Source organism: Miscanthus floridulus, chromosome 17 (genome assembly GCF_019320115.1).
Source record: "Miscanthus floridulus cultivar M001 chromosome 17, ASM1932011v1, whole genome shotgun sequence".
NCBI classification, from domain to species: Eukaryota; Viridiplantae; Streptophyta; class Magnoliopsida; order Poales; family Poaceae; genus Miscanthus; species Miscanthus floridulus.
This window is the reverse complement of record NC_089596.1, coordinates 88,004,997-88,020,788: the sequence shown is the minus strand read 5'-3', so window position 1 is coordinate 88,020,788 and position 15,792 is coordinate 88,004,997. Positions and strand designations below refer to the sequence as shown.

At 46.8% G+C, this 15,792-nt stretch overlaps 1 long non-coding RNA gene across 1 annotated transcript; it reads left to right on the top strand.

Annotated features, from left to right (window-relative positions):
- Positions 1 to 22: 22 nt before the first annotated feature.
- Positions 23 to 2,171, top strand: LOC136517956 (uncharacterized). The gene is made up of 3 exons (XR_010774385.1): positions 23 to 751; positions 1,523 to 1,600; positions 1,681 to 2,171. It is a non-coding gene; the product is annotated as an uncharacterized lncRNA (long non-coding RNA).
- The last annotated feature ends 13,621 nt before the right edge of the window (positions 2,172 to 15,792 follow it).

Here is a 15,792-nt window from a genome sequence, read left to right as displayed (position 1 = left end):
ATGCAGCACAGCAATTCTAGAACCTTCGTCTACGGCGTGAGACAAAGTCGCCATGGCCACCATCCCCTCCCCGTGCTGCGTCGCTGCCGCTTCCACCTGCCACACCCATGCCTAGCGGCAGTTAAGCTGTAGGAGGTATCGCGTTGCGGCTATCCCGCTGCCCTCCTGCGCCTGCAGTGCTCGGCCTTCCCAAGTTCCCATCGTTCTTCACCAGGGGAGACGGGCTGATCGAGCCACGCGATCGTCGCCGACGCACCTGCGCAGCGCCTTTTCTCTCCGACACAAAACGCCGGACTCCACACAAAGCGATCGTGCAATGGTCCCCATGGCGGCGAGTAGCGTGCCGAGGCCGGCGTCCTCCACCTTCACTACGACGGCGGCAGGCAGCGATCAGGATTCAGGCTCATCCCGTGGCCCCTAGCCACCAACGAGGTGGCGCGGCCCGCGCAGGCGAGCTGAGCGTGGCGTCGCACGAGCATAGCCCTGGGGCAGCTGGACACGGCCGCCACCGCGGAGGCGCAGACCACAAGCGCAGGCACCGAAGTGGCAGCGCAGTCGCCAACCAACAGCGAGGCGGCGCAGGCATTATGCGCGGCGGCGCATGGGCGTGGTCCCTCGAGGCAGCTGCACGCGGCCGCCGCCCTCCGGCAGTGCAGCTATGGTGTTTGATGAAATGTTCATGTCAGCAATTTCACATTTACACTATGTAGAACTCAACCATCCGTAGGAACACCCTGATGCGATTTCCGTGGTATGGCTGTGATGCAATATTGTATTTAGTTCACTTATCACCTGAATAAGTAATTATGCAAATTAGAAATGATGAGTTACTTAAACCTTATAGATGAATTTCTGTAGCAAAAGTAATATTCAGTGTTACTGAGATGTAGCATTTACACTTCTAGAAAAGCTTGTTGTACAATAAGTGATGAGTACTTACTCCCATCCCAGTGTTCTCGATTAAAGCAGACATGCAAAGTTAATTTCGGTTTCTATGATTTTTTTATTCTAATTTGGGATATGATGGTCTGATGAATTTTGTTTATAATGTTCAACTACAGCAACTTAAATGGGTTAGCAAGCCTTTGATCAGAAAAAAAAAAAAACTGAACTGTTGATTTATTTAATGTGGAAGTATGGTTTCGATTTAATTGTAGAATTTGGAAAAAATTTGAGTATGGTAGATGGATTAACCTGATCTGTTTTGCGTTCATCAGTAACCTTATGTCAATGGAGAGAGAAACATGCAGTAATGTTGTTGTCATGGCTCCTCTGTACCATTAACTGAACAAAGCACACAAATATATGCATCCTTGTGACTTCTCTGTTTGTGTGAAAAACAAAACAATATATGCATCTGGATATTCATTTCATTTCCACTTTTATTTTGAACTGATACACCATTTCTGCTTTGGCTTCTCCATGCATAGACCGAAATGGCTATGGCAGCAACAGCAGCTTGCTCCTGAAGTCTTCATTTCTGAACTAATACACCATTTCTGAACTGATTTCACTTCCTCAGGCATTGCAAGCGCCGCGAAGGTGCCCCCAGCTTAGAGCAACGGATCCGGCAAAGGACATGTAATGGAGCTGGAGGAGGGTAAGAGAGAAAGATGCCATGCAAGGAAGCTAATGTTTAGAATCTGCTTTGGCTTACCGTGTGCTGCACATTTGGTGTAGGCGCAGCTCGATCCGGCTGCCTCACGCGGAGAAGAGGGCCACAGAGGCACAGACCCACATGGCGGGGAGCACTTCAGGAGCGAGCTGCTGCTGCTGCCACTGCCATAGCCATTCTGGTCTATGGAGAAGCCAACGAGGAAAACAGAGATCAGGAGAAAAAGAGGGAGATGGCTTCCATGTCCTTGTATTCTTGCCAGTGGAGTCCAGCTGCTGTGGATTGCAGGGAGCAGCAAAGAATAGGAAGACAGAAGGTGCCAGGCAGGTGCAAAATGCTCAAATTCCTAAACTCATTTTGCTCTCTAAGTAAAATACCTTTCCCAAATTTGAAAATATCTACAGGGAGATTTAGGTGCTCAATTTTGACCGAATGAACAAATGGCATGGGTTTTGAGTTTTCAATTTCAAAACAGACTAAGTTTCATAGTGATGCTATCCTGTAATCATGTTAGAAAACGATTTCACATAAATCCTTTGCATGGATCTAATACTACTAACCCTAACTCTAACATATAAGATGTATATTTTTTGTAAATACCTCATAATTTCAGATTTGTGCTCGTATCAAATGTATATATAATAAACATACTACTAAGCTTGATATAACTGGTTCTATAATGGGGCACCGCATGCTGTGGCCGCGCATTGTGCGCATTGTGTTCTAGTGTGCTCCTGAATGCTGCTATCATTGGCACCTTTTGTCTTGTGATAAATGCACAATAGCCTCATGTCCAGTCCGTGAACTGTAGTATCTCCTTGCATAGCAGTATTATGAATATGTCTGGTTTCAATCACCAACTCCTCACATGTATGTATCTGCAACTCATTCTTCACTGAACCCAAGTAGCAGTAGTTCCTGTCAGCGGCAACAAATGGCTCTACTCCAATTTTCTGATAAACAACCATCAAGTGTTCCAGCAGTTTCTTCTTGGAGAGATCGTCATGTACCAATACACATGGCTGAAGGCTTGAGTGTATACGAAGCACTTGTGGGTTGCAAACAAAAAACATGGGCAACAACAATAACTTGGATCGTTGTTCAGCTTCAGAGCAGAAAAACAATGGACCTGCTAGCAGCCGTAGATTAGCACCTCTAGGGGCCATCTTGAGTTGCACAGGTGTCAGTCTAGATGTTTTCCACTGCACAAGCACCGCATATTCTCTGCACCATTGTGGCACCTCAAGTAGGAACCCACCAATCACTTGCATTTTCCCATAACATAGCAGCTATGGAGGTTTTGGCATCTTGTTACCTGGATTATCATTGGCGCTACCTGTATGCAAGTGACTTGAGATAGTGTACCACAATGGAATTCTGAAATGCTCACCATTTAATTGCAGCCTTGTCATTTCTGATGGATCAAATGTGAAGCTGACATCTAGAAAAAATGCTGATAGCTCTAAGAGAAGACCCTGGGCTATTTGTCTTACTATCCCTTCAGTAACTTTAGCTCCAAAGGAACACATCCATGCAAAGTTCATAAGTGATGCCCAAAGTGAATATGGAGTTAGATCAGGGAAACTTATCTGGTACTTGATCCAAAAGTATGTGATGAGATAAATTTCTCCATTCAAGAGCAAAGACTTGCATGCTGCTAGTATCTCAGTGAAAAGCCAAATCTGATATAAATTGGATAGAAATAGAGCAGCAACTCTTCTGCGGTTGCCCTCATCATCTTGTGCAGCACTTTCAAGAAATTGAAACCAATGCAGCTTGCCTTCATCAACTGCAGATTCAAACAGCACTAGAGAGAGTACTGTTGCAGCATTGATCTCACTCGAATACCTGACATAGTGTTGCATTAAGCACTTGGAGGTACCCAGCATGTCATGCTCAACATTAGTAAAGAACTCTCTAGACTTCAGAAGTGCTAGAATGCCTCTGGACTGCTCCTTCTCGGGCAGAAATGCAGCCATAGCTTGGTCAGCCATCATGTATTTCTGACTATTATCACATAGGCTGAGAGAAGACAGTAAACACACAACATGTTGTGTCGGTAGTGCAACTGGGATGTCGAGGTTGGCATCTTGGTCAAAAATAGTGGCCGAGGAAGCTGATGCCTTCAGAAGCAATGCACCAGATGTAACGATACTAGTACTGCGATGTCTACTATAGAACTAAGATATGTATATGGATACAAGAATGGCGGATTTGGTGGTCGCCGGCAACTCGAGCCGCAGCTCACCGCCAACATCCGACGCCAACCAAGTCCAGTTCCCCGTTCTTCTCCTCTCCTCCCTTAATACTCTCCGTTACAGCTGCCGAGCAGCACACGCCAGACGCAGCTGGGTTGGGCTCCAATCTACTGCTACTAGTCTGGGCCGATGACACGTTAATCATGTACAAGTGTCTGTCGTCTTGAAAAAATCATATCGTTCTTATATGTTAAATGGAGATACTTTTTATATGAAAGTTATAGCCCTAGATGGAATATACAAATTTGTAGTTTTGAGTTTTTGCATTTGAGATCATTAAGATGCTCAAGAAAAATAATATAGAGTTTCAACATCATATTAATCGTGTACATGCACTTGTCGTCTTGGAAAAATTATATCTTTCTTATATAGTGTTAAATGGAGATATTTTCTATATGAAAGTTATAGCTCTCGGTGGGATCTACAAATTTATAGTTTTGGGTTTTTGCATTTGAGATCATTAAAATGCTTAAAAAATAATAATATAAAGTTTTAGCATTGTATTAATCGCGTACAAGCGCTTGTCGTCTTAAAAAATCATATCTTTCTTATATGGCGTCTAATTGAGATATTTTCTATATGAAAGTTATAACTCTCGATGGGGTCTACAAATTTATAGTTTTGAGTTTTGCATTTGAGGTCGTTATCTTCAGCACGCGATGTGACTAATTACTAATCGAAAATCGACTCGAGAATTCAAGTACTACAAAAAAAATAACGGACGAAGATGATTGATTTGTTAGGTTGATGGTACATAGTTTAGTCACACACTATTACTATCTCACTACACTTTCGTCATCGCTTCGCATAAAAGTTTTATGCAAAGATGGTGAAAAAAAGTTACGCAACAATAGACATCGTTAATTATAAAATAGGCGAGATCTAATAAACTTAGAAATTAAACTATGACCTTAACATATTCCTTTTATTGCTTAGTGTAACCGTATTCTCTCGTCGTATTTTCTTGTACCTAAAAAAGGGTACTTTTCTCTTTAACTAATGGTCAAGCACGTGTGGCACGCACCAGAAAAGTTTTTTATGAGGTATTAAGCTCAAGTACATAATTAATATACTGCTAAAACTTTATATTATTATTTAGCATTTTAATGACCTCAAATGAAAACATCAAACTATAAAGTTGTAGATCTTATCGAACTTTCAGGTGGTGAACTAGACTCAACTCTATCCTAGGAAGCTCAATAATTTATTTGATCTAAATTTCTTTGGGTAAAATTTGAATTGTAAACTCGAGCTTCTCACGTACCGTGACAGTGCCGCGTGGGAATTTAACACTTGTTCAAGTTTGTTTTAAACATGGCTAGTCACGTCGCGCGCCCAAGATAACGACCTCAAATGAAAAAACTTAAAACTATATATAAAGTTGTAAATCTCATCAAGAGCTATAACTTTTATGTAGAAAGTATCTCCATTTGACACCATATAAGAAAGGTATGATTTTTCCAAGACGACAAGTGCTTGTACGCGATTAATACGATGGTGAAACTTTATATTATTTTTTAAGCATCTTAATAATCTTAAATGTAAAAATCCAAAACTATAAATTTGTAGATCCCACCGAGAGCTGTAACTTTCATATAGAAAGAAACTCCATTTGACACCATATAAGAAAGATATGATTTTTCCAAAATGACAAGTGCTCGTACGTGATTAATACGATGCTGAAACTTTATATTATTTTTCTTAAGCATCTTAATGATCTCAAATGCAAAAACTCAAAACTATAAATTTGTAGATCCCATAGAGGGCTACAACTTTCATATAGAACATATCTCCATTTGACACCATATAAGAACGGCATAATTTTTCCAAGACAATAAGTGCTTGTACGCGATTAATATACCGTTGGAACTGTGTTTAATTTTTTGAGCATCTTAACTACCTCAAATGAAAAAGCCAAAAACTAGAAAGTTGTAAATCTCGTCGAAAGCTATAATTTTCATATAAAGACCATCTTCATCAGAGATCGTATGAAAAAGATACAATTTTCTAAGGTTGCGTCTTGCCGCGTGGCGTGGTGCTACGGTGCAGCCACGCCAACAACAGTGGCGTGGCACGGATTTCCCCGTGAAATCACTGTCCAACGTGGCAGATTGTAACGCGCCGATGCACGTGGCGCGGCAGCGTGTTTTGGCGCGCCACAGACTTTAGTGTGGCCAAAAGTGTTAGATTTGAAAATAAAAAAGCAACTGTGTTGATTTAGAATTTGTTTTAAAAAATGTTAAAAAAATTTCGCAGCAGCAGTCTTCGGTCGTTGCACAGTTCCAGTAGCAGCAACAGCAGAAGCCCAATCCTTTCGGATTTGGAGTTCAAGAGCACGTTTAGTTCCCGGATTTGGGAGTGGCCAAATAATTAATGTGTTACTGTAGTGTTTCGTTTGTATTTGTGAATTATTGTTCAAACATTGATTAATTAGGCTCAAAAGATTCGACTCGTAAAGTACAACCAAACTGTGCAATTAGTTTTTGATTTCGTCTACATTTAGTACTACATGCATGTACCGCATGTTTGATGTGACGGGAAATTTTCTTTTTGCATAGTGCATTTTTCAGGAGTTTGGTGGGAACTAAACCCAAGGTGGTGCGCCTGCACAGTCCAGAAACGCCCCTGATCCGGCAAAGGTTTGTGACAATCTGTTTTCATGATTCTTTCTCACTTGGGGAATTCAGCTTGTGTAACGGCCATTCATTTGTGTGACTGATGGATTTGTTGAATCAGCCATTTCAAAAACTTTGTGAGTCACGGACTTTGTGAGCTTGCTACATGTGAGTCACCAACTTTGTGAGCTTTTTGCCAGCTCCTGAGTCCTGCAGGCACCAGATTTTTAAGAATGAAACTCAACTCTGGAAGCTTACGTGTTAGATGCTCACCTCAGGAGGTAAATAAGCAACTCGTCGTGCTTCAACCAGTGGCCTCTGCCTCCCTCAATGCATTAGCGCTCATCTTTTTGTATTCTATTTGCATTAATGGTCCTTGCGACATCACGGGGGATATATTAGCTTTGAAAAGCTGAGAGCTGAGGATGGACGACCCTGACCCGTCCCTCTCCTCCATCTTCCCTAAGCCGCCAGAACTCAATCCAGCCAGATCCGCTTCTTCCCCAGCCGCCCCTCCCCATCAACGCCTAGATTCATCACCACATTGCCCGATCTATCCTTTGGTAGGTCACTCTCCAGCCCTCTCCTAGGTTTCGGCGAGTTCAAAGCCTCCGATGCTCCTACCCTTTCTCCGCTCGGGTCACCGACGCCTCCGTCCAAGCATGGCTCGCATGCGGGCAGCAGCTGCGCTAGCGCCCGCTCCGGGTCTGGTGCCCACCCTCTCCCAGCCTTCCCCAGGTCAGAAGGACGCCTAGCTCAGCCGGCTGGTGCCCTCCTCGTCGTCTCCACGCGCGGCTAGCGGCCTTTCTCCCTCCGCCCTTCCTTTCCACCCGGGAGATGGCTCGATGGGGAGGCCAAAGCTCCTCCGGTGGGCTGACGAGGATGAGGATTTCCTCTTCGACAACTCAGACGGCGATTGCTCTCCTTCGTCGTACCTCGAGGCCGCTCGCCGGGCGCTAGCTGCAACCCCAACTGTTGTGGCCAGTCCACAGGATGTCGCGGCGCCGAGCACGGTCGACGATGTCGCTGCTGTTGTGGCCCCAACGGACGGCGACGGAGGAGCGCCGAGGGTACGCCGCCCGCGTCGTCGTCGCTGGCGCCGTCATCGCTACCTCCATTGTCGAACGCGACGCAAGGCCTTTAATCGATCGGGTGGCCGAGGAGCCCAGGCGGCATCAGATCAGACAGACCCAGCGCACCTGCGCGTGCCTGCACACCAGCGGCTGGGGCCGTGCCGCCGCGTCTCAGCCCCAGATGCTGAGGGGTGGCAGTCGCAGCGCCGGGGTGTCGTAGGTGGGGGAGACTTCACCGGTGGCCGTCGCCCCTTACCTGCCGTGCTCCAAGGGAAGTGCCTCAACTGCATGTCCCGGTCGCACCGTGTCACCACCTGCAGGCTGCCATGCCACTGTCTTCGGTGCTATGGTTTCTGGCACCTGGCACGGGACTGTAAGCGGCATCGGCCCGATTACGACAGTGGAACCCGGACGGTGGACAGGGATGGACGCGGCATAGCTACTGCCACTGATGGCCGGCGACGACCACTCGCCCAAGACCGTGCCTCGAGCACCCAGCCTCCCGCCCACGTATGTTCGGCGGAGTCGGGTGGGGCTGTGCATGTGCCGACTGCCGGTGTCGGCCGTGGTCGTCGACGCCGACACACGAGGTGCCAAAGACAACCAAAGGAAGGCACCAACGACCCCTCCACTGACACTGTAGCCGACCTCGACCTCGATGTGCCGGGCAGCGGGGCATGCCTTCGTGGGGTTGACCCGTTGACACTGTCTGTGTGGCCTCACAACATGTTCCCTGGTCGCGACGCCGCGGATGACCCGATGTTGGAGGAGTTTGCAGCTTCTCTTGCCACCAGTAGGATCGACACGCGCCCTCCACTTGACCACCTGGCTTCATCTCCGTGGCTACCTAGCTTGAGGTTGCGGCCAAGGCGGTGGTTACCTGCGTCTGCACCTGTGGGCAGCAGATGCTGTCCTAGCTTATCGACTTGGAGTTGCGGACGCCGCCTCCGCAACCTACTCAGTGGGCTATGGATTTGCCACCAGCATCACCTCAGCCTCGCCGCTCGCCATCATCGCCTGACTTGGCCCCGCGTCACTCCCCCCAGGGTAGGAAGCGGACGCGGATGCCTGTGCCGGATTCGGAGGCTATGGAGCTTGAGTTGTTGAGGCCCAACCGCAGGCCATCGACTGACGACGAAGGCCACAATGCTCAACCTCCACTGGCTGATGCGTATGCATCCCTATTGACATAATTGGAGGCGCGTGTATGCATCCCGCTCGAGACCCTATTGATCCGTAAGCCAAGGCTGAGGAGGTCCAGGACACCTTCATCGGTGATGTCGGTGCGTCGGAGTGGGAGGCTTGCTGCTAAGACCAATGCCTCCAACTCGACTATCCAGGCACAAAATGTGCTGAAGCAAAAAGCTAGGGATCGTAAACAAGGCGCAGAATCCGGAGCCTGCGGCTTTGGATAGTATTAAGGCATTCTTCACTGCACCGTTGTCGCCCTCCAAACAGGAGGCCCTTCAGGCGCTCTTCGCTCTAGATTTCGATCTGGTGGCCTGGGAGCTGAACCTCACTGGCTTCGAGCACGACGCTTTTTAGCCGCTGAGTTCAGGGCCTATTGTGTTTGTCCCTATGCTTGTCGCTTCATAGTTCCCTTTTCTTTTATCACAACTGTGAGCTCTGTCGGTTTGTCAGTATTTTGGTTCAGTAACATCAAACTACCATCTCAGTTTTATTTTGTAAAACTCTTCTTCTGCTTAATAAATACCGACGGCACATTCGAGAAAAAAAACTGAGAGCTAAAGCGTAACGAGGAAGGCAGGCAAGGGCATCTTCTGCAGTCAATAGTAAGCTTTGGCACTCCTAACTTTCTTCCCATTATCAACTTTTGATTTGATTGGAATTTTCAGTTTGAGGTATGTGATCTTGCACATTGAAATATGCACCACCGAGGTTACCAGTCAGTCAGGGTACATTCAGCCTGTTCGGTTGGCTGGTTTGTATCGTTGCTGGTTTGTGAAGAAGTACTGCTAGCTGGTTTGTATGAGAGAAAAATATTGTTCCGGCTGAAAATTTACGATCGTTTACGACAAGCCACAGCCAAACGAACAGGCTAATTACCTCTCTGATAATTAGCCTTTAGTGACCTTCTTCAATGTAAATGACTTCCCTTCTCTGCCTGACTGGAGAGTTAAGACCTTCACTACCAGGTTCATCATATCTAATGCAGGAAGGCAACACAGCATCTTCAAGATTGCAAGACAGCTAAATACAACAGCTGATCTGCTAGCCAAGCAGGCTCTCCCAGCCCTGTCCTCACATTCTTCCATGACAACTCCAGTTGTAATTTGCTCGAAATAGGAGCACTTTTTTCTCATGCCCGCTCAGGGATGTAATGGATGTTGTAAAGCCTTTCATGCTCCTAACAGCGGTGCTCCTAATAGCCTGTAATGGTGATCTTATCCTTGTTTTTTTTAAAACAGAGTTTTTTGAGAATTGCCTGTGTGGCTCTAAAAAAAACTAATTTCGTTTGCCACTGGTTTAGATGTCCCTAAGATGAGTATAGATTAAAATGACTTTATTAAAATATAAACCCTATAAAAACAAGGGAAAAGGACCAGATTGCCCCGTATCCATATCTTCCTAGTCCCTTCCCCGTAGGACCGACCGAAGTCACGGGTTCCTTCACATGGGCTGCAAAAATGTCATCCCACACACCTTGCGACCACGTGGACTATCCTGGCCCTCCACTGCCCCGTCTATGGCCTCGGGCACCCCGACACCTCCAGCTCCAGCCATCACAGCCCACCTCGTCTCCTGCAGCTCCGACCGACGCCCCCCCACACCACCCTTGGGCCCTGCCCCTAATGGGAGAGTGCGGCCACAGCCCCCAAAGCGTGGCAGCGGCCTCCCCACCCAAACCCAGCATGCGCGATGGTGGCCTCCCACCCGGCCCCCAATTGCAGCATGTCGCCGGCAGCCCCAAGCAAGTGTGTGTGGTCGTGTCCCCCTCGCCCTTGAGCACACGAATCTTGAGACAGAACCACCCAATTTATGGAAGATTAAGAACGACTGCCCCCGCTAACACGTTGGCACGCACATACTTTCACTTATATAAACCCAGTAGTCCGTCGAGTGTCACGAAGGACCTCGGTAAATCCACATCACAACCAAGACCGTAATAGATTAAGCAAATACACATCACATACACAAAGTTTGCAACGGAAATAATATTCAATTTGAGTTCACAAATAAATAATACATACTGAGTTCAAATCTAGTTAGAAGAAACAACAAAGCTTTGAAATGATTACAATAACATAAGCTCTAAATATATTACTAGCATAAGTGACATCCTCCAACAAGAGCATACAGATAAGAAGTAAATACAGAGTTGTCGAGCCCACCGACACTTAGCCACCACCTCCATGCAGGCCAAGAACTTTACCTGCAACAGGGTGGGATAAAACCCTGAGTACTCAAATGTACTTAGCTAGACTTACCTGACAGGAGAGAAATAAAAAGACTCTCAAGGATATGCAAGGCTTATTGGGTGGAGCTGGTTGGATAGCATAACTTTGCAAAGGAGCATTACTATCATAAGTCCTTACTTTTAATATTTTAGTCAATATTTTAACATCAAGTTCAGTTAAGCTTATTATGGCTAAATTTGCACCTATTCTAGAGCAATCACTTGATTAACATTAGTAAGCATCACAGTAATAACCATATCCAGTTTATCATAATAATCAACATAACCATCATCTTTCATCAGCTTACTACATGCTGAAGCTAGTCGAGTTTATCACTATCTGTGAGAGACGGCGATTCAAATCGATTGCAACCAACTGGGCAAAATCCATAATGCACACCCGTACGAACCTGGCCAAAGGCTCGTGTTGGGTAACCTTTTACCCATATTTGGGATCCTGTGGGACTGAATTGGCTGCATCATTCAGGGGGCAGCCGGAGGCCAGGAAGCTCAGGCCCTGCCTGCCCATGGACCATCCCTGTCCCACCGCACATCCTTACTCTCCTCCAATGATGCCCATCTCAGTTTAAAACCCAGCCCGAATTTGAGGGACTCGGCTTCACAGTCGGAACGAGTTATCCGGCCATTATGCGAAAGGTACGTTCAATCTCGACAGAAGGTCCAACAATGGTACGGTCCTTAATCGACACAGACGGGATCAACATAATCAAACCTATCACCATTTGCATATAAGATCCTGCCTGGTCTCCATTTATATAATCATCACATGGTTATTTTCCAAGATAGCAAATATAGCCAACCGTGACCGAGTTGAAAGGATCTAGATGCCCAAGAGGGGGTGGATTGAGCCAATTCTAAATTTCTTGCAATAATTACACCCTATACTTAGCCCATTTCACCCCCTTGTGCCTAAAAGTGTTTCCATTGTTCTACTACAAAAAAGTTTTGCACCCTAGGTTCCAATCCTACTCTAGCATGACAATTCTAAGAATGTAAAGACATGAATTGAATCGCTCAAATGTAAATGCTCAAAGTAAAGAGAAGGAGAGGAACATGATAATATTTTCCCAAGGTATCGGAGAGTCGTCACTCCCCACTATTCCTCATTGGAGCACCCACGCAAGGGTGTAGTTCTCCCTTGATCCGCGCAAGGATCAAGTGCTCTCTACGGGCTGATTCTTCGACACTCCGTCGCGGTGAATCGCCCCACAACCGCTCACAACATGACTTGGGTCATCCATAAGCTCCGCCGAATGATCACCCAGCTTCCAATCACCACCGAGCCATCTAGGTGATGGCGATCACAAGAGTACAAGCACGAACTCTCACTTGACCCAACCAAGCCTAAATTAGAAGAGTGGATGCACACTTGCTACTCTCCATGCACTAATGAGGTCCTTAATCTTGGATTAGCAAATCTCAATCACCCCACTAGGCCTCTTGCTCTCCCTTGCACACCAAATGGTTCCTCAGCTGAACAAATGGGCAAGAGAAACCTCAATGCACAAGATGGAGGGGTATAAGTAGCCCCAAGGGATGGAACTAGCTGTTACCCTCCAACTCAGCATTTTCGGGGGCACCGCGACAGCAACGTGGCACACCGCCACTCGTTGTATGGTTGCCACCCCAATGGCTAGTTTTTGAACTAGCCATTGCCAGGCTAGCATCGTCACCCCTAGGGCGGGCACCGCCAACCCCCTAGGCGATGACCAGCCCCAGAAACCCCCCCTCTCTAGATAATTAGGGCGGTGCCCTGTCTGGTGACACTCTGAGCACAACACTGAAACCACCAGCCTCAGGAAAATACAGCGGTGGCACCGCCAACCCTACGATGGTGCCCTATTTGGTGGCCGCCTAGAGAAAAACCCCAAAACCGCAGCCTCTGGAAAAATAGGGCGGTGGCACCGCCACCCCCTGGGTGGTGCACCGTCACCCCTAGGACGGTGTACACCGCCATGTTCGGTGCCACCCCCTTTGCTGACCTCTGTTCCAAGCACTGTTTCAAAATATTTTTGAACTTCCAATGATCTTAGGCTTCATCTGAGCTACCTGGTGCTAGACTAAACAAATGTGCACCACATTCTTCTCACTAGACACGCCTAGGTCAAGCTACCCATCCATGCCCCCCTTTATAGTACGGCTAAAAGAAAAACAAAGTCCTAAAACTAATCCAAGTGTCTCTCAACGCCAAACGACCCTTAGAACTAGTCCATCCTTAACGTTGTCGTCCATCTTTTGAAAACCAAAACGAATTCCATCGTTAGGGGCATGAATACTATAAATGCCCAATCAATCATCATTACCATGACCTAACTTATAATGCCTCTACAAAACACACGTTAGTCATAGTAATCATGTGTCGTCATTAATCACCAAAACCCACTAGGGCCTAGATGCTTTCAATCTCCTCCTTTTTTGGTGATTGATGATAACACAATCTCGAGTATATGTATAAGGAAGGATTTGAGGTTTTCAAATGCTTGGTTTGCATGAACTTGTGGCAATAAGAGCAAAGGGGTTAGAACAAGTTCATGCCTACCAAGTCCCACAACCTGTACTCAAAGTGTATGAAATAAGCGCGAGTACAAGTAAATGAAGCTCGTTTAACATCGGAGTTGGGCGGAAGCATAGTAAACAAGCACCACAACAGAGACATGATATATAAAATATAACAATAAGTCAACATGTCTCACAAGTCATCACACATGGCAAGCACCCATATAATAACAATGCAGAGCGGAAATGTAAACATGCATGCAACAAAAATATGGGAGTAGCACACAATGATATCAAATCCCTCTCACAAGCTCTCCCCCTATCTCACATACTCACTCCCTCTCCCCCTTTGGCATCAAGCCCCAAAACCTAAGGTCCTATGGAGGGGGTAGTCGCAGTAGTGCCAGGTGCCAGAGACACATGGTGAAATCTCAAACTGGTCAAGGTCAATGTCTGAGTCAGAATTATGTCTCTCTGGCTGACCGACAGGCGCTGTCTGTAGCTACAACTATCACTGGCACTATTACCGAAGCCTCTGAAGTAGCAGGTGGAGGAGGGCTGTGACTCACTGGTATGGCCTACTACTATGGGTTAGACAAGGCAACTAAGGAAGGAAGTGTGTTGCCGGTGCATGTCTGAGGTGGAGATGTAGGTAACACAGGAGCTAGAGTAGATGGGACTGCCTGTGTGGACTCTCCTATGTCCTAGCTGTGGTGGCAGAGAACTGTCTAAGAAGTCTGAGCTATATTGTAGTCACCATGATCACCAATAGTGTCTGAGTAGCTATGAGTGGTGGAAGCTAAGACATGCTAGTAATCCTTGGATCCACACCCTGAAATGCTAGAGAGAAGTCGAAGTGACGTAGGGTGGATCCGAAGACCCTGGGGAAGCTCTAGCCCTGAAGTACACTGTACTGTATAGCTAGGGCCAGTGAAACCTGCTGAACTAGTGTAGGAGCTACTATTTGCACTAGAGATAGTGGAGGTGAGATGCATGTCTACTGCAGAATGTGATCAAAGTAGTGGAAGTGGCATGCCTCACTAGCAAGCATCCTATCCTAGAAGGAATCCTGCCGAGCCAGTATGTTCTCAAATAGAGTGAGCATCTGCTGACCTAGCTTGGCCTGCTTGGTACGGGCCTCTACCTCATGATGTGCTTGCTCGGCCTCTATCCTCTATATCTCGGTGGCCTGTCTCTGTTGCTTAGAGATCATCTGCTGAAGTAAAGCTACCAAGGTAGGGTTTGTCACTGAAGGAACAGCAGGCGGAGCAGAGCGAGAACAGCTTGCCTCATGGTTGTGGGGTCGAGGAGGTGGAGGTGCTTGTGTTTGCTCGTCCTCATCATCATCATCAAAATCATCATCATAACCTCCACCAAATTGCTGCTCAGTATCCCTGATTGGGTTCCCAGGGTCATCTGCCTCTGCTGCTCCTCTATCTCAGGCACTCTGTGTCTAGCATCCTCTCCAAGTGCTGGTGGCCTGTATACCCCAAAGGCTCTGGGGTTGTGTCTTGAGTGATCATGTACTAAGGGTGCTTGATCAACCTCTAGAAGATGTGACACAAGTAGTGAGCATAGGAAAGCTGACGTGTTGTCTGTAACCATCCAACACTGCATCTTGAATCTCACAGATCATAAAGTCAACAACATCGAACACCGAGTAAGAGACAAGAGCTCCAAGTAGCCACTACTGGAGGTGAGTGAGAGCCTCTCTAAAACCAACATGTGGAAGTAGTGTCCTCCTCATCGCTCCCTCAAGGACCTGAGCAGATGTGTCATGTCCAGTGGACTCCATCGGGACCCCTCATCGAACGGTGGATGAAAGAGAGCTACAACGTGGGATGCCAGAGGCTATCCCACCATGAGGGTCTAGGAGGGTCCGCTGTACCATAGCACAAGCTATGTAGTCACTGGTGTCTCTAGAAATTCGTACAACTATCTGATCTCACTAGTGAAGATCTTGTAGGTGTCTCCCTCAAATCTGAACTGCATGAACTCACGGTTTGGATCAATCCACACTGTAGCATAGAAAACTCTAACCCACTATCCACATATAGTTTGGATCTGCACATCAGCTGCTCTAGACCTGTAGGTAAGTGATACATGTGAAATCTCACGAGTGCCTGCTGCCCTCCTCAGATATGCCAAGTTTAAGACCCTATGAGACCTGAGAGGAACTCTCTCAACTATCTAAACCCTATAGAACAACTCCTAATCAGTGTGCTGAATGACTCTAAAGCTAATGGGTCTCTCTCCTGTGGTAACCACTCCTCAACCGTTATGTTCCTAAAACGGC